This window comes from Mus caroli, chromosome 10 (assembly GCF_900094665.2).
Source record: "Mus caroli chromosome 10, CAROLI_EIJ_v1.1, whole genome shotgun sequence".
In the NCBI taxonomy this organism is placed as follows: domain Eukaryota; kingdom Metazoa; phylum Chordata; class Mammalia; order Rodentia; family Muridae; genus Mus; species Mus caroli.
The window spans coordinates 113341146-113368492 of NC_034579.1; the positions used below are offsets into that span (position 1 = coordinate 113341146).

The 27347-nt window shown below is 46.8% G+C and overlaps 1 long non-coding RNA gene across 1 annotated transcript; it reads right to left on the minus strand.

Annotated features, from left to right (window-relative positions):
• Positions 1-1091: 1091 nt before the first annotated feature.
• On the minus strand, positions 1092-19894 carry LOC110303995. Its single transcript, XR_002378992.1, has 3 exons — positions 19736-19894; positions 18902-19425; positions 1092-1233 (listed from the first exon to the last, which is right to left on the minus strand). It is a non-coding gene; the product is annotated as an uncharacterized LOC110303995 (long non-coding RNA).
• Between the last annotated feature and the right edge of the window lie 7453 nt (positions 19895-27347).

Below are 27347 nucleotides of genomic sequence, written 5' to 3' on the forward strand. Positions count from 1 at the left end.
ATACCCAGCCCTTGTATCTTCTCTGGAGAGTAACTTCCCCTAGGAACCATTTCAGCTCCAGGGTTTGCTGTTGCGGGCCCCGCTCTGGGAACACACATACATCACTGTTCCAATAGTGTGACCACAGTTCTCCCAAGTGCTCCCCAGAATTTTGCTATTGTCTGGGTAAATTTTGGCAGCACCCCTGGCCTATTGCTGCCTGGAGACTGGGGAAAGCAGAGCCAGTTGCAGTTGAGTGTCTCCTGAAGTGTTCGGGTCTGCACAGTTCACACGTCTACAGCCTAGGCAGGCAGACACAGCCGCAGAAAGGACAGCCCACTCAGGCTCCTGGGAGACTCCCTGTCTGAGTTCACGCGGCTCTCGCTCCCAAACGGAAGTGGAAAACCAAATAAAGTCAACTCCACGGAGGTCCCGGGGCCTAACACTGAGCAGCCTCACGAATACCAGAGTGAAGCCTCATGACTCATGTTATTACAATTAATGCCTAAGTAAGGAGTAAGGATTTGGCTCTTAGTATAAAGCACTGGCAGGACAGCTTGAACGCTTTCTGCTTGTCGTAAAGTGTAGCCTGGGACATTTTCTCTCGCTGAGCAACAGGCATTAACAATGTTATCTATGGTAGTAGAGGAGTTACTCACAGGGCTTTATTAAGTGATGTCAAGCTCCCCGCTTCCGGGTGTTCTTCTCTTTCCTGGGAGGGGCTTCAGGACACTAAGATGCCTTTTCCAGGGTGTCTCCAGCAGTCTACCATTAGGAGATGAAACGCATACCTAGAGGATTAGCCATCCAGACACCACCTTCCCCAAAATGACTTGCTAGGAAGACAGACTGCTGCAAAGGTAAACACGTGTGCTCCCGATATGATATAACATATAACACCATTCACATTTCTGGAGTAGGCTCTGCACGGGACAAGGACAAGTTCAGACAACAAACAAACAAAAACAAAAACAAAAAAATTGCTCCAGAGCCAGGGGAAGAGAAGTAGTTCAGCTAGTTCTCTAGGCTCTCCAGAGCGCATAGCAAGGTCGTGGCCCCCCAGGGAAGGAGGCTCTCACAGAGAACAAACAAAATCACCTTGGGTCTCTGCAGGCAACTGCAAACAATCCCATGCAGGCGGGTACTGAGAGGGCTCCATTGCTCCAGGCAAGTCCATCCGTGTGATGATCTGAACACAGATGCAGAGTGTAGAGAAGAGGTGGCCCTTCTTCTTGTACCTAAAACAAGGTCCTCCTGGTAGGAGGAGGGATAGTATGGAATCTTGCTCGAGGAGAGAAGAGTTGGAAGGGATGGTGGAAAGCATTGGCTTTTCCTGATTGCCTGCTTAATATGGGGCGTCTGGACAGTATCTGGCAAGGCTTACCAGATCTATACCCTCTGGCAATGTGAGTCAAGAGAGAGAGAGAGAGAGGCCAGGCGTGGTGTTGCACACCTTTAATCCCAGCACTTGGGAGGCAGAGGCGGGCGGATTTCTGAGTTCAGGGTCAGCCTGGTCTACAGAGTGAGTTCCAGGACAGCCAGGACTACACAGAGAAACCCTGTCTTGAAAAACAAAACCAAACAGGGGGGTGGGGGGGACTGGGGATGGGGGGGGTGCACTTCTACCAGGCAGCAGCCCTACTCCCTGTGATGAAAAGCCCAGTCATGACCTGGCCACAGTTCCCCTGCTCCCTGCAATAGAAGGCCTTTCCCAGTTTGGCAAAGGAAAGAAACGCTGCCGGGTTTCGCATGATAGGGTTAAGTGCTGCTTCCCTAGTTCACCCCATTACCATGATGGATCCTGAGGTTTGCCTAGGAAGCACTGGCTTCCTGACATGTGGGGTTTTCACACTGAAATGAGGACAGTCCCCCTACCTGCCACACCTATTGTGTGACCTTCCCCTGTCTTGTCTTCTGCCATCACAGTTGGTGTAGAGTCCCATGGACTGTCAGCTTGTTGCAGATGGACTTTGGAATCATTCGCCTCTATAACCCCTGGTCGTGGGCAGAAAAAAAAAATATCCCAAAGCTATTACTATTGTGTTAGAATTGAGGCTCACATCCCGACAGACCACACCAGGCCAATATGGTTCCATGTGGGGTTTACTGTGGGGGAAGGGAGCAAAGGTGGCAATGAGAAAGAGAGAGAGGGAGAGAGAGAGAGAAAGAGAGAGAGAGAGAGAGAGAGAGTGAGTTGTGACATAACCCCACACAGGTAAAGGTGGGAGGTGAGCCAAATAGATTCTGGGAATGTATGGTGGTTGCCATGGCAACGGATGTGGGGTCCCTGTCATCTAGCTTTGACTCTACACATCCAAGATGGTCCTTCCGTGTCCTGCACCCAGGGCAGTCAATGGATGTCTGATTCCTACATCTTTTCATCACTATTCCCTAGTCACTAGAATAAAGAATTTAAGGACCAGGGGTCTCATTTGTTCCTCTCTCTTTCTCCCTCCCTTCCTTCCTTCCTTTCCTTCCCTTCCTTTCCTTCCTTCCTTTCTTTCCTTCCTTTTTTCTTCTGTCCTTTCTCTCCTTTCTCTCTTCTTCTTCTTCCTCTTCTTCCTCCTTTTCCTCCTCTTCCTCCTCTTCCTCCTCTTCCTCCTCTTCTTCCTCTTTTTTTTTTTTTTTTGAGACAGGTTTCACTCTGTAGCTCTGGCTGGCCTGGAGTAGACCAGGCTGGCCTCAACTAGCAGATATCCACTTGCCTCTGCCACCCCAGTGCCAGGATTAAGGGTTTGAATCACCATGCCCAGTAAAGTCGTTTGTTATTGTTCATTTCTCTCTGTCTGCTACGAGTGGAATATTTGTAAGTAAGAACTATGGGACTCCCTACTTTTAACTTTCTGAGTTTGTATTTAAAATGTCCTACTGTCCCCATTTTCCAGGTATGAATTTGATGGTGTAGAGAAGAGAAATAATTTGCTCAAATGCCCCCAGTTACTTACAGGTAGCCTGGGGCTGGGCCCCCCAGGTGGACTCTGCACTGGGCTGGAGAGCCTATGTTTATAACCACAATACTCTGCTGCCAGAAGCATGGGTGAGGGAGGCGACATCTGTAGGGGGTGGGGGGTGCCAAGCCTGTCTGTAGCATTGAGGAAAGGGGTGTGCAGCGCCTGTTTCTCTGCCTCTTGTCCTTTAGCCATACTGAGCCTGGCTCCTTTGAGGTAAAAGAAAGCATCGTGCAAGAGTGTGGTCCAGGAGACCCAATAGCTAACAAAACAGGAAGCTTGCTCACTGTTTACAAGGTAAATGAGAAGCAGAGAGCAAGCCAAGGTGGAGCTCCTGCCCAAGGTAACAGCCAGACAGTGGCAACGCCAGGCTGGGAGCCCTAATCCCCTGACTTCCTGCCTGGGGTTTCTCCAGGCATTCCCCCCACCCCATTCTGCGCCTATAAAAAACACACAGGGCTCTCTTTACCACATTCCTCAAGTTTTAAAGGCACCGCTCCTGCTGTCCTCCTTCCCAAATTCTAATACTCTTTTCTTTTTAACATCTGAGGAAGAAAGTGTTATGGTTAAAAGCATTTGGATTCCACTATGTCACTGTAACATAACGTGTAATAAATACCTTTTATTATTTATTACCTAAAAGCTTAGGGGCCATGGAAGACTAAAAGCTATCCTTTTTTTTTTTTCCCCCTCTTGATGAAGCTCTAACAAGTTTATTCCAGCCCCTGGGTGGAAGGCGAGGGTGGGAAAGGGCGCAGTGGAGCTTTGGGATTTAATCTTCTCAATGCCACAGGCCGTGTCTCTGTGATCATTGTATGTGACTAGAAGATTTGTTTTAGCTCAAACCTTGCAGCCTGGGGCATGCATGCCAGGCTCCCAGAACCGCCTACCCCAGCCCATCCCCATAATAAGCTTCAGTAAAAACAGAACGGAGGATCTAGGTTACCCCTGAGTTCCCTGGGGTAACCCTGTGCTCAGAAACTTCTGTTCCAGGATAAGAGCTACAGAAAGATCTCGGAGTCAGTTAGTGGAGCAAATTAACTTTGTGGCTATTTCTGGTGAAAAGAAAAACAAAAATCCTTTATCTTAAAAGGCACAGAAGACTACAAGTCCTCCACACTTTACCCTCCTACCCCCTCTTACTACCTGACAGGCGGGAATTGTGTTTGCATTAAAATGGCATCTTCCAAGAGGACCTATGAACCTGAAACAAATGTTGTTTAATTTGCCATTCATTAGGGGTGTATCGGGATTGATTTATTGCACCCTTATGACCCTACATCTTTGGAACAGCATTCCTGCACGATTAAACTGGGAAAGGGTTCAGACAGGAGTTGCAGGGATCAGCAAAGGAGGCTATGGTGATGCTGAAAATTGCTGGGTATCTGTAACCCAAAGAGAACACAGAACAGTTGAGCTTTGAAGGCATGTGAGCCAGACAAGAGTGTGTAAGCCTTTTGACCCAGGTTTGCCAAGTCTCTCCTAAGGGATGTGGCCCACACAGGCCACTGTGATCCAGCTTGTAGATTGTTGAGTACTCTCCCCCCCCCCCAGGAACCCTGCTCTTTCTGCTAACTACACCACAGCCAGAGAAACATGGAGGTAGATACAAATTAGAGATGTTCGCTAGAGAGAAAACTGTGCCTCCTGGCAGAATCAGAAAATGGTCAAATTAAACAAAACAAAGCCAAAAAAAAAAAAAAAAAACCCAAAAACCAAAAACCAAATTGCCGAACGCGGGATAATGTGGGCAACCCCCCCCCCCCCCCCCCCCCCCCCCCCCGAGCACTGGGATCCAATCTCTGTCTTGTGCGAGGCACAAGTCTAATTACAACTCTTATGAGGAAAGATGACAGTGTTTTATTTTATTTTATTTTGTTCTTTATGTGTAAACCAACCAGTCAAGTACTGGTAAGCCTCAGCCAGCTGGCATTTATTTGTTTTTATCTCCTACTGTGATTCACCTTGTTTTAATTGACTTCCAAGAAAACATTCAGGAATGGGGCTGGGGGGGGGGCACTTCGTGGTTGTGGCTGTAGCTAAATACACACGTTTACCTGAAGCCGGGGTCAGGGAGGGAGGACACGGTGCCTTCAATTCCCTACCCAACTTCCTTCCAATCCTATCACCTTAGGCTATCCTGCCAGAGTCCGTGGGGCTGGGTTGGAGGGAACTCCGGGAACCTTGTGCGCCTGCGCCTTCTGTGAGCGCTTAAATGCTGGGTCTCCCTGGAAGCAGCTATCCCCAGGTCTGACCACTCCTACCCACAGTCCTCTTAGACTCCCACCCCAAACCGGCATTTGTCAGGTGTCTAGCAAGCATCCTGGCTTTGGTTTTCCCATTGAAACCAAATGGCTATATAAGTGAAGAGGAATGTGGAGGCGGGGGCAGAGGAGGTCTGCAAGTTGATCGTATTCTATTATTTGGGGGGACATTAGGAAGTCCCTTTTCAAATTTTCTCCCCACCGAGGCTGGGCATCCTACCACTTGTGAGGGAACTGGCTTCCCCCAAGAGTGTTAGGAGTTATTAACATCGCTTAGGAAAGGAGTCCCTGGAGGTTCGCCATGGGCTTGATCGTACAGAATGGCTGTGCGAATCAAGGGCTAGAGATGCTCTAGAGGATAACTTGCTGTCTCTCCTTAAAGAATCTGGAGTGTGCTTCCCGGAGTGAGCAGCAGGAAGTCTGACTGACCTACATGAAGCATCCAGAGTTAATGATTCATTCAACTGCTCTCTCAGACGTTCACTAGCCAGAGGTCTGAAACTTAATTTTTTTTTTCTTTTTTGATAGAAACGGACACCTACGGTTTAAGAATTCCCTTATAGCCTTTGGGATGAAAAATCTTGGCTTCCCAGTTTTAATTCAAATACAAGGTGAGAGGCTCTTCTCCTAAGAGGAGCCAGCAAGGAACTCTCTCTGGCTCCTTCTGTTAGGGGGCCTTGCCCTCCTCCCAAGCTCTGTGGCCTGGGTACCTTTGATGTCCAGGCTGCCTCCGACCTCATCTCAGTAGGATGCTCTCCTTGATCCCTTCCAACCTCCCCACCCAAGGTCCTCCTGAGTGTGGGAAAGTGGGTGGAGCAGAGTAGCGCAGCATCTGAGGTCTCTCAGCCCGCAGTGAGGGGCCAGGTCAGCAGGACAAACAGGAAGGTGCAAAAGGATGGAGTGGAGACAGGAACGATGGAACGACAGAAAAGATGGAATGGACAGAGCCAAGGGCCCAGCCAGAGCTTCCCACGGCATTCACCACAAGGTGCTGGCTGTATTTGGCGTGGTCTCCCCCACCCCCCAGCTCCATCCCATTTACAACTGCTTAAACAGCCCTGTATCCAACCAGCTCATGACAGCTGTTTTAACCTGTGGAGACGACTCTGGATGGTGATGGATAGGCAGATAGACTTGCTGGGTATGGCTGCATATGCAGCCAACTGCCCACTCCGATTTTGGCTTTATCCTTCTACCGTTCCTGGTGTAATCCCCACGCTCTGCCACCCCTCGGGCCTTCTTGTCTTTATAATTTCTGTCTTGTTTGTTCTATGCCACTCAAGGAGCTACAACACCTTTGGCTTCCCTAATGCTCTTTCCACGTCCAAACTTCATCCTCTCTCTGCCCTTGACTTTGAAGATGTCCTCATCTCTCTGGTAAATAGTACTGCGTGTACAGCACCCCCCCCCCACACACACACCTTGGTGGATTTCAGCAGAATTAACCCGAGAGTTGTAAGTCAAATCTTAAACGGAAACAATTAACTAGCACTCAGTGAATGGTGGCTCTGAGAACTGATAATCAATTCTCGTATTCTATAATGTCCTTTGGTTGGTGTGTTTCTTCTGTAAGTGGCAGGCAGGTGTGAAGGGGCTAAAATTATGGAGGTGCCAAAAGGACATCATTGTCTTGAAAAGGTAGTTACTAAGTCTGCCTCGGTTTGTGTCAGCCACTTCATCCAGAGCCTTAGAGCCTGGGCTGTTCACTAAAGCTCCCAGGTGTTAGCTTTGACTTTCTAAAGAGGACAGTAAAGACTGGGCACATGGCATGAGTGGATCACAAGACACTTTCAACAGGGGATGGAGCTGGGGAAAGTGGTGATCTTTCTTTCTTTCTTCTTTTTTTTTTTTAATTTACTGTTTATTTTTTTTTAATTTTTAATATTTTTTATTACGTATTTTCCTCAATTACATTTCCAATGCTATCCCAAAAGTCCCCCATACCCCTCCCCCCCTTCCCTACCCACCCATTCCCATTTTTTTTGGCCCTGGCGTTCCCCTGGACTGGGGCATATAAAGTTTGTGTGTCCAATGGGCCTCTCTTTCCAGTGATGGCCAACNAGGCCATCTTTTGATACATATGCAGNTAGAGTCAAGAGCTCCGGGGTACTGGTTAGTTCATAATGTTGTTCCACCTATAGGGTTGCAGATCCCTTTAGCTCCTTGGGTACTTTCTCTAGCTCCTCCATTGGGAGCCCTGTGACCCATCCACTAGCTGACTGTGAGATCTTTCTAACAGTTTCCAAAGTGCCCAGAAAAAGCCATGGGGAGGACAGAAGAGCTACAGAGATTTTTCAGAAAAGTGTGTGGAATAGGAAGGAGCCTGAGGGAAGAGCAGGAAGTCTGGAGCTTGGGGTCTCAGAAACCATCTCTACACCCATGGGCCCTGAGGGAAATGCCACCTACCCAGCCCACGTGAAGATTCCACACGGAAGGCCTTTGCTTCTGAGTTAGCTCTGAGGCCTGGCGCATCGTTGTGACTCCGAAAGCACACCATAAGCTTTTGGCACAAAGTCAACCTTTACTTCCCCGAGCAGAAGGTTCCTTAGTGCAATGTGACGAGACAGAACCACTTAGCATGCCACTTTTGCCAGATCTTTCCACTTCAAAGTGCAAGTTTGGAATGCTGTTCTTAGCTCTACCACTGCGCTATCATGGGACAGTGACCGCGCCCCACATCAGGCTCCCTATTGCTGGCCACAAAACTAGAGAGAGAAATCTTTAGCACCCAGTAAAACCATGACTGCTCCAAATAGTTCATAATGATTTTTTTTTCTGGGAAAAATAACTTTCAACTGAAATAGCATAAAAAAGCAATGGGAAAATGCACAGGCATGCGAGAAAACCCAATCTCCACTGTTCCATAACAGTGTATCACATCGCAGAGAAGAAAATAGAAAGAAAAATGTGTCCCTAGAGAGTCAACAGCTCGAGCTTCTCTGTCCCATAGAAATGACTGTTTATAGTATATACCAAAGCACCATATTAGGAGACCACTTTTTTGGTTTTTCTTTGTTTGACTCAACCAATTCATGGGCAAAGAGATTCAAAATGATTAGAGAACATATTTCCGTTGTTCACCAATGTTACTGTATTATTGTCACACTGCATCCTCTGACACACAGCTGGGTGGCATGGCCCGGGAATGACTATCTTGATGGGAAAACAGGAGTGCCTCTGGGATGCACAACACTACCACATAACACACAACACAACCATCAGGTCAAACATTACCAGGCTCTGATACGTCTAAAGAAAATATCAAGCTGCCAAGCTGGGGAAAGGAGTTCTTTGGTGCTGGCCTGATGAAGATGCCGGACAGGGTCATGAGTCCGTGGTCAGGGAGAAGCTTGATTCAGTATGGTGATTGTCCCAGTGAATGTCTCTGACCAGCAGTGTAGGTTAAAGGAAAGATCTCCGGGAACCTGGGCTCAGAGAGAATTCTCCTTTGCACATCCTACCTACATCCCCTCTAGAGAGCTACTCACCTCAGTGTCCTTATGGAATTCTATAAGAAGAACTCCATAAATATTACATACACATTTATTGTCACTACTTCTATTGACCTGGACTGCCATGACAAGGCATTATAGAATGGCTGTCTTAAACAACACATTTGCTTTCTCTAAACCCTGGAATCAAGATCCAGGCCCAACGGGTGAATGGCTTGATTCTTGAAGATTTCCTTCTAGATATCAGATAGCTGCCTTCTCAGTTGTGTCTTGGTATAACGGCTAGTTAATCCTTGTGCGGTGTGCAGAGAGATCAAGAGAGAAAGGAAGAGAGGGCAAGGGATGGAAGGAAAGAAGAAAGGAGATGGGGAGGGAAGATTGTTTCTTTGGTATAGCATTGTGCCTAGGCACTAATCCTATTGCAGAAGGGTTCAACCTCTGTGGCTTCATTTAATCTTAATTATTTCCTTGAAGTCCACATCCCACACTGGGAACTAAGACCCCGAGTGAATGGACTTTGCAAAGAAAGCCTTTACTCCATAAAATCTGTAACAATTGTTATTATCACTATCCTAAATTATATATCATAAACTTTGAGTTAGATAAATCCAATGCAAAATTATGAAGGAATAGGAGCATGTGGCCGTTTGAATGAAAGCGGTCCCATAGGCTCGTGGGAGTGGCACTACTGGGAGGTGTGGCCACATTGGAGTAGGTGTGGTTTTGTTGGAAGAAGAATGTCACTAGGAGGTGGGCTCTGAGATCTCAGATGCTCAAGCCAGGCCTACTGTGACATTTGCTTCCTGTTGCCTGAGGATCCAGGTATAGGACTCTCAGCTACCTCTCTAGTACTAAGCTGCCTGGCTACTGCCATGCTTCCCACCATGATGATAATGGATTAAACCTCTAAACTGTCAGCCACGCCAATTAAAAGTTTTCCTTTGTAAGAGTTGCCATGGTCATGATGTCTCTTCACAGCAGTGGGAATGCTAAGACAGGGTGTTCCTATGTCTCCATTGCTCGGCCGTGTTCAGTTAACCATCAGACACTGTTGATCAGACCAAGGCAACTCTTATAAGGACAACATTTCATTGGGGCTGGCTTACAGGTTCAGAGGTACAGTCTATTATCATCAAAGTGCGAGCATGGCTGCATCCAGGCAGGCATGGTGCAGGAGGAGCTGAGTGTTTTAACATCTTCATCTGAAGGCTACTAGCAGGATACTGGCTTCCCAGGCAGTTAGGATGAAAAAGCCCACACCCACAAGGCCACACCCACTCCAACAAGGCCACACCCACCCCAACAAGGTCACACCCACTCCAACAAACTCCAACAAGGCCACACCCACCCCTACAAGGCCACACCCACTCCAACAAGGCCACACCTACCCCAACAAGGCCACACCCACTCCAACAAACTCCAACAAGACCACACCCACCCCTACAAGGCCACACCTACTCCAACAAGGCCATACCTACTCCAACAAGGCCACAACCACCCCAACAAGGCCACACCCACTCCAACAAACTCCAACAAGGCCACCCCCACCCCACAAGGCCACACCCACTCCAACAAGGCCACACCCACTCCAACAAACTCCAACAAGGCCACACCCACCCCTACAAGGCCACACCCACCCCTACAAGGCCACACCCACCTCTACAAGGCCACACCCACTCTCACAAGGCCACATCTCTCAACAGTGCCACTCCTTGGGCCTAGCATATACAAACCATCACAACACACACGTGCTTACTGCTGCTTCTTCCACTCATGATCTGACTAAACTTTGGAAAAGCACGGTCTGGAGAAATGAACTCTGAGAGGCAATCCATGTTGCTTTGACTAAAGACTTTGGTATGTACAAGCATCTCCGGACTTTCTGTCTTCAACAACACATACACAGCCATCAGTCTGCCTCACAGATCCCGAACTCTGTGCTATATATTTGTAATTAGTTTCCCTGGGACCTGCCATAGTCCCCCTACTTAGCAGAGAATGCACCTACAAAGTTAGACCCACACCCATTACCATCCTAAGACTCTTTTCGCAGGCCTGTTTAACTGTCTCAAACTGTTCCAACCATCCTCCCCATACACATGAATCTTGGAGTCAAATTATCCCCAACACTGAAGGTGTTCCTTGGCTTCCTCTTACTAATTCAGGCCGCTCTACCCCTTCTGGGGCAGCTGGCTCACCAGTTTGTAGATTTGGGAGGGGATAACTTCAATGCTAGCACAGGGAGACAACTTGGCAGACGGAAGGCATCTCTCTTAAGAACAGCTTGTAAATTGAGCTGACTCTATGTATCTTGAACAGGATTTGAATTCCTGCACAAAACATCATAAAAAAGAAGCAAGTTGGGAAGGAAAGGGTTTATTCAGCTTACACTTCCACACGGCTGTTCATCACCAAAGGAAGTCAGGACAGGAACTCACACAAGACAGGAACTTGGAGGCAGGAGCTGATGCAGAGGTCATGGAGAGGACTGCTTACTGGCTTGCTTTCCCTGACTTACTCAGCCTGCTTTCTTATAGAACCCAGGACTACCAGCTCAGGGATGGCCCCATCCACAATGGGCTGAGCCCTCCCCCCTTGATCGATCACTAATTGAGAAAACACCTTACAGCTGGATCCTTTCTCTGTGATAACTCCAGCTTGTGTTAAGTTGACACACAAAACCAGCCAGAACAACTGACCCCTTGTCAGCTTGACACACAAACACATCACTATTAAGCCTCAACCCTTGTTTTCTTATTTCATCCCCAAGATCTAAATAACTTTAAAAGTCCCACAGTCTTTACAAATTCTTACATATTAACATTTCAATCCCTTAAAAATATCCAATCTCTTTTGAAATTCAAAGTCTTTTTACAGTTCAAAGTCTCTTAACTGTGTAAGAAAATACTTTCTTATTTCAAGAGTGAAAAGTATCAGGGCACATTCACAATCAAAATCAAACTCTAACCATCCAGTGTCTGGGATCTACTCACCGATTTCTGGGCTCCTCCAAGGGCTTGGGTCATTTCTCCAGCCATTCTCTTTGTAGCACACACCTTATCTTCTAGGCTCCAGCTGTCTCTACTCCACAGCTGCTGCTGTTCTCGGTGGTCATCTCATGGTACTGGCATCCCCAAAACACTGCTGTCTTCTGCTACAACTGGATTGCACTTTCTCAAATAGCCTCTCATAGGCTCTTTCCATGGTGCTAAGCCTCAGCTTCTCTGGTCTCATTAGTCCTTGGTCCTCAACTGCCAGTGAGACTGCACCTTCACCAATGGCCTCTCTTGGCCAAGCATCAGTGCCAAGAGTCAGCTGTTCTTCACGACCCCTTCATGTTTCAAAACCAGTACCACCTGGGTGACTCTTATACGTTACCAAGTCTGGCTGCCAACACGAGGTATAACCATGGCTGCCTCTGGAACACAGCTTCTCTGTGCTCTCAGGAAACACTACCCAGAAGATTTCACCTTAGTGATGCTGGTCTCTTCTTAATCACTGCTAATTTCTTAGTTCCAGCTAACCAGCATCAATCATCCCAGTGATGCAAAGGTTTCGCTTTAGTAGTTCTGGTATCTTGTTAATCACAGCTGATTCTTCAGACAACTGACCAAAACCACAGAATCTCCCGAAAGCAAAACAGCAACAGCCCTGACAAGAGTCCATAAGCAAGGCCTCCATCATTTGCACTGTTCTCGACATTATCTTCCAAGCTCCTACAGAACATCCCACAGAGTTCTTAACACCCAATGGCTCTTCTATCTTCTAGGTCAAAGTTCCAAAGTTGTTTCAAAGTCCTTCCACGGTCCTCCCACAAACAAGGTCAGGTTGTCACAGGAATACCCTACTTCCAGTTTGTCTTGGACAGGGTTTATATTCAGGCACAAAACATCATGACAAAGAAGCAAGTTGGGGAGGAAAGGGTTTATTTAGCTTACACTTCCACATTGCTGTTCATCACCAAAGGAAGTCAAGACAGGAACTCACACAGGGCAGGAACTTGGAGGCAGGAGCTACTTACTGGATTGCTTCCCCTGGCTTGCTCAGCTTGCTTTCTTCTAGAACCCAGGACTACCAGCGCAGGGATGGCACCACCCACAATGGGCTGGGCTATCTCCACCCTTGATCACTAATTGAGGAAATGCCTTACAGCTGGATCTCATGGAGGCATTTCCTCAAGGTAGGCTCCTTTCTCTGTGATAACTCCAGCTTGTGTCAAGTTGACACACAAAACCAGCCAGGACACCATGTTTGCAGGAGCAGCCCTAAGCTGGGTCAAAAACACATAGTTTGGTGAAAAAGAGAATATGTGATTCAGAGGGAGAGAAAAGTTGAGGTCATCAGATCATAGTTATGCACTTCCTATGAAGGAGCCTTCCACTTGGAAGCTGTCTACATGGTGCTGAGCAGGACGCCTCTTGGGAGAAAGAAGGTGGGTGAAACTTCCCCACCTAGGTTGCCCCACCAGCATTCCAGGTAGTTCTGCTATCCAAATCGTTCCCCGAAAACCTAGTGGCTTTAAAATTGTGTCTTAGTTATCTCAAGGTTCAAGGCTAAGTAAAATGGCTTTCATGTAGACTTCCGTGCACTTATAAATAAATGCCTGCTAGGGCTGGAGTCGTTACAAAATCTTTTTGCTCCTAAGTCTACCATTGACTTAGGCTGACAGCGGTGACCTCAGCTGGGAACATCAGCTGAATTCCTTCCTGCACGTGGTCTCTTCACTGACCAGGGCTTCCTCATAGCATGGTAGCCACGATCCAAGAGAGAACATCTCACAAGGACCAGGTTAAAAAAAAATGGTGAAAGGAAAACAAAACATACTCATAGACTAAAAATAAAGCCATCAATAATTACACCTGTTACTAAAATTTTAGTGGCTCAGGGAGGTGGAATGAACACTAGCCTGGGAATCGAAATATTTTCACCCCAACTCACCTAATTATTCTAAAAAAAAAAAAACCAGAAACAGAAAAACAAGCAAAACAACAACAAAAATACTGGCAAAAGTTGGTGAAGTTACCGACCAGATGCAGCCTGGACTTCTTCGTTTGGATGACGACGACGATCAGAGTCTACCATCTACCTTAGATGGTTCTCGGATAGTTGCATAAAAATAACGAGGGAATGCAAAAGAACCTTGAAAACTGTGACCTGGAGCTAATGACAGGAACCCTGGACATTGCAGGACTATCTTCTCAGTCCTCTCGGGCCTTGGTTTTCTGAGTGGAGATAGCAATGCTTAGCAATGCTTTGGAGCAGTCCCTCAGACACAGTGGCCTAAGGCTCCATGTTGCAGGAAAGAGAATTCTCCTAGACACCTGAATATCCGTCTGTGTACCCCCAAGTGAGCCACGCCTCCCACCTAGCAGACATTCCCTTTAGGGAGTAGTCTCCACATGTCCTGTGTTTTTCGGTTGGAAGTCGTAACTGCATACAAGGGAAGTATTGTGGGAAGCCACATGTGCCGTTGCAGAGTAGCACAGGCTTCTGTTGGCCACCACGCATACATAGGCAGTAAAGTTTTTTTGCCAAGATGAGGTTTTGAGAACTAACCAAAATTAACCAATCAGATGAGAGAGAAGTTGACCAATCAGATGAGAGAGAAGTTGACCAATCAGATGAGAGAGAAGTTAACCAATCAGAAGAGAGAGAAGTTAACCAATCAGGTGAGAGAGAAATTAACCAATCAGATGTAGGCATGCAAATGAGGTGGTAAGCATCAACCAAGCACAACCAATCCGGGTGTGAGACACGCCTCTCCTAGGCCTATATAAAGTAGCACCAGTGCTGGGCTCAGGGTCTATTCACCTCTACAATCAAGCTCTCCCAATAAACGTGTGCAGAAGGATCCTGTTGCAGCGTCATTCTTGCTGGTCGAGTCGGACGCGCGCAAGAAAGTATCACCGCCCTGGCCCTGCCCCAGCTACGTCCCACCCTGGCATGCCACGCCACGCCACGCCCCCACCCCAGGATAGCCAGTAAATATATATATATTACATTATGATCAATATGGAAACCACACAATTGGAAGAAAATGACTGTAGGTCTCTGTGACTGTGGAGAACAGATCTGTGTTACCTGACCCAGGTGAGATGTAAGACTGACCATTTCACTGCAGGAGTCTGTGGTTTCATGGTGTCACACACAAAGCTGGTCCGTCTACTTAACCATCAAACTCCCAGAGTCAGAAAAGATGCATCTCAGATGTCTTTGAGTCATTCAAGGTGATTTTCATAGAGCATATACTCAGTGCTATTTAATTTATGGGGAACTAGAAAGAGATGATGTCATTTAAAATAATGAACGAGACAATGCACATTCAATCCCATCTTTGTATTAAGCTTACTCTTTAAAACCAACACCCCAACCCACCCTGTCCAACCTTCACCTCAGGTGAGGAAGCCAGCAGCCTTGACAAAGACAGACCTGGCCTGTTAATTGAATGTTCCAGGCTCTGTTTAGCTTAATAACTGGGTCTTTGTTTTTGGTCAAGTTCTCAATGTTAAGGAGGCATTTAAATCAGATGCATTGCAGGGAGAATTCAAAACCTCAACTCCTCCTGTTGGGTTCAGCTCCTGCCCCATCAAGTTCCACTTCTTCCTGCCTCCAGCCCCATTTGAGTCCATTGTCTCACGATAGTCACCCCCAGCTCTTTGCTTGGCTCTCTCCCATCTCTTTCAGTGTCTCTTTGGTGAGCCTTGAGGCCCTCTATTTAACTCGATACATTTACGCTTCCACTTGCTACCTTATATCTTCTACTTCAAAACTGCTGATTCGGATGAGTTAGGGTGAGTATCTAATTTCTCTTTCCTCTTTAGACTGTATTCTTCATAAGAGAAAGAACTAAATCATAGGGGCTTAGGGTGAGAACTAGATCTATTTTGTACATGACTGCCTCCCTAAGACTAGTATGGGATTGGCCTGACCATCTAAGTAAACACATATGACCAACAAACCAAAGAAGGGCTGCTTATAAAGCATTTCGCGTGTGCAGTTCTGTGTTACATAAGCAGTTGGTAAATTAGTCTTTCAAAATGAATATATATGTGTATACACACACACACACACATATTCTACAAAAGTGGGGTTTCTCTTTTGAAATCTGTCGTCTGTCAAACACAAAAGCATAAACCACCAGTGCTTCCACTCAAGGGCCCTGCTTCACATTGTTTCCAATAGGCTATGAGTCAGACAACACACCCTCGACCAAGCATCAATCAGCAAATGAGGCCTTAGTTGTTTTATGGGGCAGAGTCCAGCCCCACTGAGAGCATGAACAATCTTGTTTAAGAAGAGGAACACATTTAAAACCTATAAAAAAAATGTTTTGTGTCTCTGCAGTAGGCAGCCATAGAAAAGTGCTAAGTATGGAAATTCCCTTCAAGTTTCTCAGAGCCAAGTGCTTGCCGTGTGAACCCCAGGGATCTGAGTTCAGATCCTGAGAATCCATGGAAAAGTTGCATGCAACAGTGTCCTTAATCCAGGCGCTCCTATAGAGGGAGACGAGAGGTGGAGATGGAAGACTCCAGAGATATCTTCATCAGCTAGGCTGCCTGACACAGCAGCAGAGAGCATATTTCAAACAAGTGTGAGGTGAGGGTGACACTGGCTGTTCTACTTGTGTGTGCTTATAACTGCCCACACACACTCATATGCAGGAAAGAAAAAAAAAAGGAAGAAAGGAAGGAAGGAAGGGGGAAGAGAAGGGGAGGGGAGGGAAGGGAAGGGGAGGGGAGGGAAGGGAAGGGGAAGGGGAAGGGGAAGAAGGGGAAGGGGAAGGGGAAAGGAAGGGAAGGGGAAAGGGAAAGGGAAAGGGAAGGGGGGAAAGGGAAAGGGAAGGGGGGAAAGGGAAGGGAGAGGGAAGGGAAAGGGAAAAAAGGGAAAGGGAAAGGGAAAGGGAAAGGGAAAGGGAAAGGGAAAGGGAAAGGGAAAGGGAAGGAGGGAAAGGGAAGGAGGGAAAGGGAAAGGGAAAGGGAAGGAGGGAAAGGGAAAGGGAAGGGAAGGGAGAGAAGGGAGGATTCAAAAATCCCATTTCCTTTGCTTCTATTTTCTTTCCATTCCAAGTGTGAGTCCCAGTGGTTGAGCTGCTTCATGAATGTGGGGTTGTTAGTGTGGCTCCAGAGACTTGATAGTAAGCTTTTAAAGAGGAAAAGAAAAGACAATTTGGCATGTGTGTTTTCCTTCATTTCCCCCTAGGAAAAACAGAAAACCAACAACAACAAACACACAGAATCTGGGGTTACCAGCTATGGCTCACAGACACCTTGGGGCATATTTCCTTTATCTGACAGCTGCTGAACATCTCTGGGGCCCCAAATCCTCTCTCTCGTCAAAGCCCAAGGGTGACTTGCTGTATACCCAGTGTTTAGACACGTTGCTTCTTGCAAGCGGGTAAATATTCCCACCTTCTCCTGCATTCTCGTTTTTTTCCCCCCTCTGTCTGCCCTGAGGCCTCTTCTAAGACAGAAGAATCTCATCTGATCGCTAAGTTGAAAACGGAATTTGAATTATGTATTGTCCAATAATGGATAATGCTGTATAAAGCATTACTGTGGGCTATGAGGGTTAGTGTCTCTCAAAGAATCAATCTCTTTACCTGTAAAGTGGAAATAAACACGACAGCTACCTCATACAATGTTATAATATGTAAAAGAACAAGAGAAGGCAGGCAAGACTTGAAGGCATGGTGTCTCCAGTAGTGTCGATATTAAACAGGGTGGTGCTCTCTTCTGTTGAGAGGCAGAAATCTGATTCACCTACCATTGGATATTGAATGGTCCTTATGCCTTTTTGATATGTCCATGTGTTAGTTGTGATGCTCTGAGACCTCCAGGGTCAGATCACGAGAAACCATGAACCTTTCTTTTGTCCAATCAACTCTGGCATTCTGTGGAATGCCAGCTACCCCAGCCTACCTTAGTAGAGGATGCACCAAGCAGTCACATGAAGAAACCGCATGCAGAGAGGTGTCTGGCTTTTCCTGCTGTTCTTGCCCCAGTGCCTGACCTGTGCGTTCCGAACATTCAGCTGAGCTTGGGGAGCTGAAAACTGGAGAACTGCGGAACCCTGGCAACTGCTGCCTATCCCAACTGTCTCCAGCTTCGACTCCAATAGGAATGCATCCCTGCAGGGCCTTGCCCAAACTCCTGATTGACAAAGCGTATTGTTTTGTACTACTAAGTTTGGCAGTTAACAGTAGAAAGCTATAGTACCTCAAACATTGCTAGATAATATGAACAAAAACATTACAGTAGCGTTTGGAAGAGAATTTTTAAATTAAATGCTGAGCTTTGCTAACTCCAGGGACATGTTCCTCGGAGACACATAGGACCAAGAAGGTTATAAAATGACACACGATGTGGTTCCCCGGTGTCCTCGGAAGTGCTTCCAAGTCACAGGAGCTCAACAAACGTTTGCCTCGTGAATGAATAAATATAATTAAGAATGAATAATAAATGAAAAGCAGCCTTCTGCGAATGAATGGTAGAGTTCACGCATCATTTAAGGGCATTAAAGTTCCCCTAAGATGATTTTTTTTAATCTAAAAATTGCAATGTGGGATAGACTTTAAAACGTCTTTAAATGTTCTGAGAAAAAAACAGGATATTGCCTCAAAACTATCCTTCAGGTAGACTGTTGAGACTTTAAAGTGCTTCTCTGGCTGTGATTCCTTGTTCAGCCAACAGGAGCAACTAGCTAATTTAATCACTGAATAAATTACTTTGTATTTGCTGTGCCAACACTGTCAGTATTGGAGATACAGTATTGAGTAACCAAACGATACATGTCTCTTGCAGCAACATTTTTAGTAGGAGAAGACACTGAATAAACAAAATCAAGGGAGCTTGTGCTTTTGAGGACGGCAGAGGAAAGCACAGTGTGGTGGTTTGAGTGAGACTGCCCCCCCATAGGCTCATAGATTTTATACTTAGTCACCAACTAGTGGAACTATTTGAGAAGGACTGGGAGGTGTCTTGGAGATATGCCACTGGGAATGGGTTTTGGAGTTTCAAAATCCCACACCATATCCAATCTCTGTCTCTTCTGTCTCTCCCTTTCCCTCTCTCTCTTCCTCCCTTTCTCTCTCTCTCTGTCTCTTTCTCCCTCTTCCTCCTCTCTTCCCCCTCCATCTCCCTGTTTTCTGTGGGCCAGGATCTAACCTCTTAGGTACTTTTCCAGCACTTTGCCATCCTGACGCATGGATGATAATGGATGAGCCCTCTAAAACTCTAAGCAAGCCCTCCCAAAGAGTTACCTTGGTCACAATGTCTCTTCACAGCAGCAGCTCAGGAGCCAAGATACACAGCACGGTAGAAAGGCACGGCTGTAATGGAGCAAGAAGTGGCTATTGTTTAAGAAGAGCAAAAGCTAATAGGTAGATGATGCTTGCGCAGAAACAGAAGGAAGTCCAGAATGGCTTCTGTGGCTCCTTTATGAACTGAGCCACCTTTCCAGAGCCTCTTCTCCTCCACCTTTTATTTTATTTTATGTAATAGTTGAGAATACTTGTGAGGTAAAGTGTGGCGTTGGGGTACATTGAACACATGGTACTCAAATCTCAGATCAGGCCCATGAGCATTTCTTGCTCCATAAAGACATCCCTTGCATTGGTGACATTTGTGTCCTCTTGTCTAGGTCCTTATAAGACATAAAGTAAACTGTGAGCTGTGCACACTTCAATCTCAAGTTAGAGAGTTGGAGGAGCAGAGGAGCGGAGGAAACACAGGAAGGCTGCCTGGCAGAAGTATGGCTCGGGTGCTTTTTGGAACGACCAAGCAACTGCAAGGTTGAGAAGGAAAATAGATGAATATATAAGCTCATTTGTTAAAAACAAACAAACAGACAAAACAAAACCCAACAGCTAACATTTCCTCCTCCCACTCCTCTCCCCTCACCCCTCTCCCCTCCCCTCCCCCCACCACACACACACCAGAGTCCCTCCCACCCTCCAGACCTACACCTGGAGGCAGAATGAGGTAGGTCCCAGCCCTCCCACTGCAGCTGGTGGGCCTGAGCTTTTGAGCAATAAGCTTATGGCATTGGTTAATTCTTCGATGATTCCCCTGGGCTGGTACGGCTAGAAAATTACCTGTTACATACGAACAAATATTCAGACTCGAAAGTCTCGGATTTGCCCTCATCAAGAACATTCAAAAGAATGTGCTGGAGGGTTGAAGACAATTTCCAGAGAGGCGCGCATTCTCAGGATGGTTTCAAGTAATGGCTGGATCGCTGGGACAAGCGCTGACCTCCCCCACCCCACCCCCACCCCGGGGACCGAGCTCGTTAGGATGCACGTGTCGAGGACTGTTAAAATTCCAGCTCGTTACATAATAGTTGCACCTTCTGCACTCGGATACCTTGGAAAATGCTTCCAGCCCTTCCGTTTTGGTCCTCGCAGCCCTCTGACAGGCTCCAGTGTCTCAGAGAGACCGTTGCCCTAGCGAAGCTAAAAAAACAAAAACAAACAAAAACAAAAAACAAAACAAAAAAACCCGAGAAGAGTCAACGGAGAGACACTGCTGTGGGCAAGCCTCTCCATTTACTTGCACTGAAAAGACTTGAGACCTTGAGGGGCGTACTCTCCCCAAGTTTAGGGCCAGCGCTCAGAGATCCCCATGTCCTTTCCTCTTTTACCGTGTGCGCATCCCATCTCAGAAAGCGGTAATCTGACTCCGAGAATAATTCCAGGCTCCAGGCCTTGGAATTATTTAGTGCCTTGAGGGAGGGGGGAAGCAAGCATCATCTCCGATTATCAGGACTTGCTGTTCAGTTCTGCCTTTCATGAGGAGACGCCTGCTTCATCCTTTTGCCTGCATGGTGGGGTCAGCTGACCCTGCCACCACAGTCCCTCACTCTCCCACGAAAGCTTCTGGATCTGCGTCTCTCCTAGCTCCCTCGCTTTGCTTGCTTTGTGCTTCTTCAGAATTTTGAGCATTGCGTTGAATACGCGTTGTTCAAAGTCTTACCTACAGACATTTCAGACTTTTATGCAAATAACGAAAACCCAGGTGTAGGGTACAATGTTTGCCAAGAAAGCATTCTAGTATGTAAGATGTGAGTTCCAAGCCCATTCAGGAACAAAAGGATCTTCTATTTGTCCAATCAACTTCAGAGCTCCAGTACTCATGGGTCTTAACAAAGAGCAAGCTTGTGGGGCTGGAGGAGTGGCTCAGAGGTTAGGCGCATCTACTGCTTCTGCAGAGAACCCAAGTTTGACACCCAGCATCTTCAGATTGTTTTGAGTACTTTGTAGCTATTTTCAGACACACCAGAAGGAGTCAGATCTCATGACAGATGGTTGTGAGCTACCATGTGGTTGCTGGGAATTGAACTCAGGACCTCTGGAAGAGCAGTCAGTACTCTTATCCACTGAGCCATCACTCCAGCCTCCAGAGGATGATTTCTAAGGGGCAGTTCTCTCCTATCATGTGGGTTCTGAACTCTGGCCATCAGGCTTGGTGGTAAGTGCTTTAACTCACTACGAAGTGTTACCAGCCCACAAATACATTTTCCCATGGAAAGACATTTGGGGAAAGAGATTTTTTTAGATGTCTAGAAACTGTGTACTAAAGAACACGGGTGCTCTTACAACACACTGGGGGTTGTAGGTGACATCATATCCCCCCGCTGTAAGACTGTAAAGAAGAAAACCTGGTTCATCTAAACATGACACACAGTTCAGTTCTGTCCCTCTGACATCCTGTGATGAGGAGTTGTTGGACTGAGGAGGTTGCTGAGTTTTCTTTCCTTAGAATTATGCTGTTGAAAAATCACTTGCTCTGGTGTCTTCATCTGTTCCTGGTGGAAAATCATATGCCAAGAGCATAATGGTATTGTAGGCTGTGACCTGCTGCTAGATAATCACCGATCCAAAACTATAACTACTCACAACCACATAAACATGTTAAGGTAAATACTAAGGACCTCACGCACTCAGAGCCTCAGAAGTATTTCGGCTGAGTTGGTTCTGGCTTGCGGCCTCTCCCCCACTGTTGTTAAGGTGTAAGCAGGAGCTACATGGTCACCTGAAGGCTTGATGCCATTCGTCATTGCTAATCTGATGGCGGATGTTAGCAGGATGGCAGCGTGCATGTGGATGCTTCCATACTTCCAGTTTGATATCCTCACAGCTGGCTTTCCCCAGAGGAAGTCGTCCTTGAAACCCAGGCAGAGGTTTGGATGGCTTTTGAGACCTGGTCCCTGAGGCTCATGTTCTGCCATTTTTGAGATTCCCCATTATCCATCCACACAGGTCATTCCAGATTGGCTCATGATCAGACTCTGCAAGGCGTTAGCATAAGGAAAGAACTGCTGTGCTGTGTGGCACTTCTCAACCTGTGGGTCCTGACTCCATGGGGAGACGGTTCTAAACACCCTTTCACAGGGTCGCCTAAGCCCATCAGAAAACAAAGGTATTTACATGATGATTCATAACAGTAGCAAAATTACAGTTATGAAGTAGCAACAAAAAAAATTTTATGACTCCGGAACAAGAGGAACTAAGGGGTTGAAGTTAATTGCGGGATTTCAGCCTTGTTTGACAAAATGGGCCTGTGATCCCAGCATTTGGAAGGCAGAAGCAGCCAACATGGTCTACATAGCAATTTCTGGGCCAACTGGGGCTGCATTATGAGACTATGATTCAAAATACATACATACATACACACACACACATGTACACATGCGTGCATGCATATACACATACATAATACAAACATGCATACATACACACATACATACACATGCATGCATATATACATGCATATATAGATACATATACACATATATACATGATACATACACACATATATAGATACATACACACATATATACATGATACACACATATATACATACATACACACATATATGCATACAAGCATGCATATATAGATACATACACATATATATACATGCATACACACATACATCTGCTGTTGAGAGTTGTGGAAAAAAATTCAGCAAGATGAGCTGGCAATATCTTTTCTAACAGACAGTCAAGGCATCAGGTCTGAGATGCAGCTCTTTGAGAAGGTATTTAAATTGGATATGAATGATGAGAAGGAACGAGCCTTGAAAGGGTCTGGGGAAGAGTGCTCCTGATACAAGAAGAAAAGCAAAGGTGCCAGAAGCCATAACATGAGTGGCAGGTTTCAGGAGCAGTTGACACAGGAGCCCGGAGAGGAGAGATGAAATTCCATCAGAGACCTAGCAGGGGCCAGATGTGGTCCTTGGTGGCCAGAGTAGAAACTTTGGATTTCAGTAAGTGCATGGTGAAATTGAAGAAATTAAAACAGGTAAAAGACATGACCTAAGTTACATTTTCCAGAAGCTCTTTATCCAGAAGATGTCTTAATAAAATAAAATATAACATCACAGGCTGCTAAAAGAATAGTTCACAGCAGGATTGCTACAGGGGAGATGAGAAGCTGGTGAAGTTGAAAGATGTTTTAGCAGCAGAAACATTGTATCAGGTGGAGGTGAGGAGAAAGGGTCAGTAAAAACAAGGTTTAAACAATTAGGTTTAACAGAGAGAATGCTGCTCCCTTTATGAAACCCAGGAGAATGTAGATGTTGGGCTGAAGTTGAAGAGTTGGGGGGGGGGGAGGCAGAAATTCACTCTTGAAGGTGCCGACTTGAGAAGTCTGCTGGTTAAGCAAGTAGGAAAGTCCAGCAAGAGGTTGGACCCATACAGAGTACAGGGGGCCAAGAGGAGAGCTAGGAGACATCTGAACAAGAATAGAAGAGAGATTCATGGCTGTAGGCTGCCCTTTCTGAGGAAACTCCACCAGTAAGGAGTATGGGGAAGGGAAAAAGGAGGACACACACAGATTTTGCAGGTGGCAAGGCAAGTTGGGGGTTGACAGTAAATAGTGCATTTGAGAAAGGATGACCGGAGCATACACACACGCGCACGCACACGCAATCGCGTGCATGCACACAGAGTGGAGTGAGGGAGGGGTGGGACAGGGAAAGGGAGGGAGATGAGGAAGAGAGAGGGGGAAGAGAGGGAGAGAGAGAGAAGGAGGGGGGACGGAAAAGGGAGGGGGTAAGGAAAAGGAAGAGAAGACCGCGGAATCTCCCCATGCAGCTTCAATGAGCAGGCGCTGTCACTGAAGGACACAGATCTTAAAGCGCCTAAAGGTTGTTTTCCAAGGGCTCTCTGTTCCCTGAAAACCAGGACTAGCTTGCTCTGTCTTAGCACCCAGTTTATGTTCAATAAGTGAACAAATCTCCCCGAGAAGTGACCATCTCCTATGCAGGCCCCGCCCTCAGGGATCCTTCTTCCTGTGTCTGACTTCTACTGTCAGGGGTCCTGAGGTGGCAGGATATGCCATACCTTGCCCCTTCTGAAGGCTCTGAGGTCACCCCTTACACTCCTCAGAGGCTTCTAGAGCTACTACCAAACCAGGCTAGGAGTGGAGATGCTGGGTATTTCATTCAGATGCTAATCCAGTCTCCCTTCCACTCACTTTTACTATGCTTTTTCGGGGTGTACTACGCTGGTGGGGGGAGGTTCCACAAATCAAGGTGAAAGGGAAGTTCTAAAAGCACGTTAGACACACTGGACATGCTCTCCCACCTCAGAGACATTCTTAGAAACACGCATATTAACTTTGTGCCTTTGGGTGGGAAGATTTACGTTCAATGCCCTCAGATTTGAATTGGAAGCGATCGAATGGGGGAAGGGGGCTGGGAAGAAAATAATGTCTTAGCAGGAAACTGCCCCTCCAGATGTCAAAAAAAAAAAATACCAGAGTGAATAAAACAACGTTGTGAAATGTCTTACTTTTGGGACTTGGTTTGGGCATTGAGATACTGCAGCCCCTCTCCTGGGACATTGGTTAGCTCTCCGCAGTCGTGATTTGCTTATAATGTAGTATCTGTCACAGGAAGCCTCGATTCACCCCCAGGAAAATGACTGGAGCATCACATCACACCCAGCAAGTTAAAATTGCTCATGTTTCTTGGTCTGACCCAGGGCCCGCCAGCCCTTCCTTTTCAGCAACATCAAGATGGGCTTATCACCCAGGCCCGGCTCTGGAACTCTCATTTTGAGTTCCTGGGGACAAAGGGACCGTTTTACACAACTCAACCTTTAGGTTCTAATCCCTCAGCCTATTCCTCTTCTCACCTCATTTTTCTCCCCTCTGGTCTGAGCTGCCATGAACTTTATCCAAAGCCCCATCTCTAACTTGAGTCTTGTCTCTCCGATCCAGTGGTTCTCAACCTTCCTAGAGCTTCAACCCTTTGATACAGTTCCTCATGATATGGTGACTCCCAACTGTAAAATTATTCCGTTGATACTTGATAGCTACAAATTTTCTACTATTATAACGTGTCATGTAAATATCTGATATGTAACCCAGGTGGGGGGTCACAACCCACAGATTGAAAACTACCGCTCTAATTAATTCACATTGTCTCTCTGCAATAACGTCTGCGCCCTAGGCAACCCTGAATTCTTTAGTCAGTTCATCTGCATGGCCCAATCTTCATCCAGAATAGAATGCCTCTGGCTCTGAGTAGTGGCATGACATTGTCCACAGAGGCTCCATAGATTACAACGTGATACACTATTGTCCCCTCCCTTAAGAGTTAATCTGGCAGAGCCCATCAGTTATTCACCCTGCCATTTCCAGGGAAGCTGATTTGTCTAAAGACCTGCAAGAGGGATAGGGAGATGGCTCAGCGGGAGCACTGATTGCTCTTCCACAGGTTCTGAGTTCAGTTTCCAGCAACCACATCGTGGCTCACAACCATCTGTGATGGGATCCGAGGCCCTCTTCTGGTGTGTCTGAAGATAGCTATAGGGTACTCACATACATAAAATAAATAAATAATTCATTTTTTAAAAAAAAGCTATGCAAGAACACGGGAGGAATAACCATCCCCTTCATGTGATACCTTACCTCTTCCTCCTCCCAGAATGCCCTCTGCTGGTGCAGCCACTTGGATAGTTTCTATCAAGTAGCACTGCAGAACCTGCCTACTCTACTGCCCAGAAATCTAAGTGTGCTTTCAGTGACACACTGGACTTTCCCATCTCTTCCATGAAGCTTGCCTGCCTCTTCTACCAAGCTGCTGCTTGGCTGTCTACTGCTGAAAATGGCAGGGTCCTTGCCTCTTAACTCAAAAGACATGTCTCACCTCCCTCTCTCCCTCTTTCTTCCTCTCTGTCTCTCTGTGTGTCCCTCTCTCTGTGTCTCTCTCTCTGTGTCTCTGTTTCTCTCTCTCTCTCTCTCTCTCTCTCTCTCTCTCTCTCTCTCTCTTCCTCCCCTCTTGGCAGCTGCCAAAACTTACAGTTTGGTTACTCTGTTTCTTTTCTCTCAAACTCTAATAAACTTGTCCCAGAGCTTCCTTGGAGTCCATTTCTAAAGTCTTTTATTAACAAGAGTAAAAACCCCCAAGGAGGGAACCCCAGTTATCCCAGAAACAATAATGCTAGATACAAGAAAAAGGAGCTCTCAGGGTTCCCGCCTTTCACACAGCTGACCCAAACCAAATTGTTATTTACAAGTCGCTCAACCATCTTACACCAAACACCTCAGTTCCTCCCTCAGCAGCCCATCAGGTGGGTGCTTCGACCTCGGTCTAAGCTCCTGGCACCCCTCTTTCTTCTGGCCACTCATTTGACTACCCTCTGCATTGCCCCTTTGAGCTCTGCGGGCAGGGTTTTAGAGAGAGTGTGTGCCTCTGCCCGAGGTAACAGGATTTAGCTTTGTGTGATAGGAAGACTCGTGTGGGCCCCGCGCCCGCCATGTGCTGGAGTGTGGATGCTCTTTGTTAAGCTCCCGGGGTCTGGAAGGAAGCAGCTATGCTCTTGTTTAATTCCATATGAGCGGCTTTTTTATTTTTACAAATAGTCCTCTTGCTGTTAGGGAGAGTGAGGGGCATAAATCATCATGTCTTTGGCAGCCAGGATTTCGTGAGCATGGTCCTCATTAAAGTCTTTAGTTGCAGGGTTCCTGGAGACCTTGCTTTGATACCAAAAAAACATCAAACTGAAGCGCCACGGTGGGGGGGGGGGGCATGGAGAGGAAGGGCTGGAAACTCGGGAGGACCTCAGAATTGCTGTTGGGAAGCAGCGGGGAAATACTAGGCAGCTACAAAAAAAAAAAAAAAAGTAAAAATTGCAGGAGTTATATAGCTTCCTTGCTGCAGAGTCCAGTCAGCNCCCCCTNCCCGCCAGTCCCCCACACAAAAAAACAAAAAAACCCACAAAGGCACAGAAAGCTATAGCAGCCAGAAGAACGGTTGCTGGAGGTGGTGAGGGAGGGGTTGGGGGGAGGAGAAAAGTTCTCGGAGCTTTTCCCTCTCCAGACCTCTGCCCAGCAGGCCGTGGACCTCAAGGAACTAACCTTTTCCTAAGGCCTGATCTCCCCGCTGGGAGGGAATCCAATCCCCGGGCAAAGGTCACCCGGAATAGCACTGCGCTGCTGGCTGCGCTGTTCATTCACAAAATGAGCTCCTTTGTGATAAAGTGGGGTGAGCAGCCCGCTTGTGTGCATTCCAGGCTGGTGGTAGGAGAGCCGCCAATAGCCGCCCAGGCAGTGGGGACTCTCGCACTAGCATCTCCCTTTTCAGAGTCATAGCGGCCCTGCGGAGCCCCGCACCTCCAATTCCAAGAAATCAAAGCACGTTTTAAATGTGTTTTGTGTGTGTGTGTGTGTGTGTGTGTGTGTGTGTGTGTGTGTG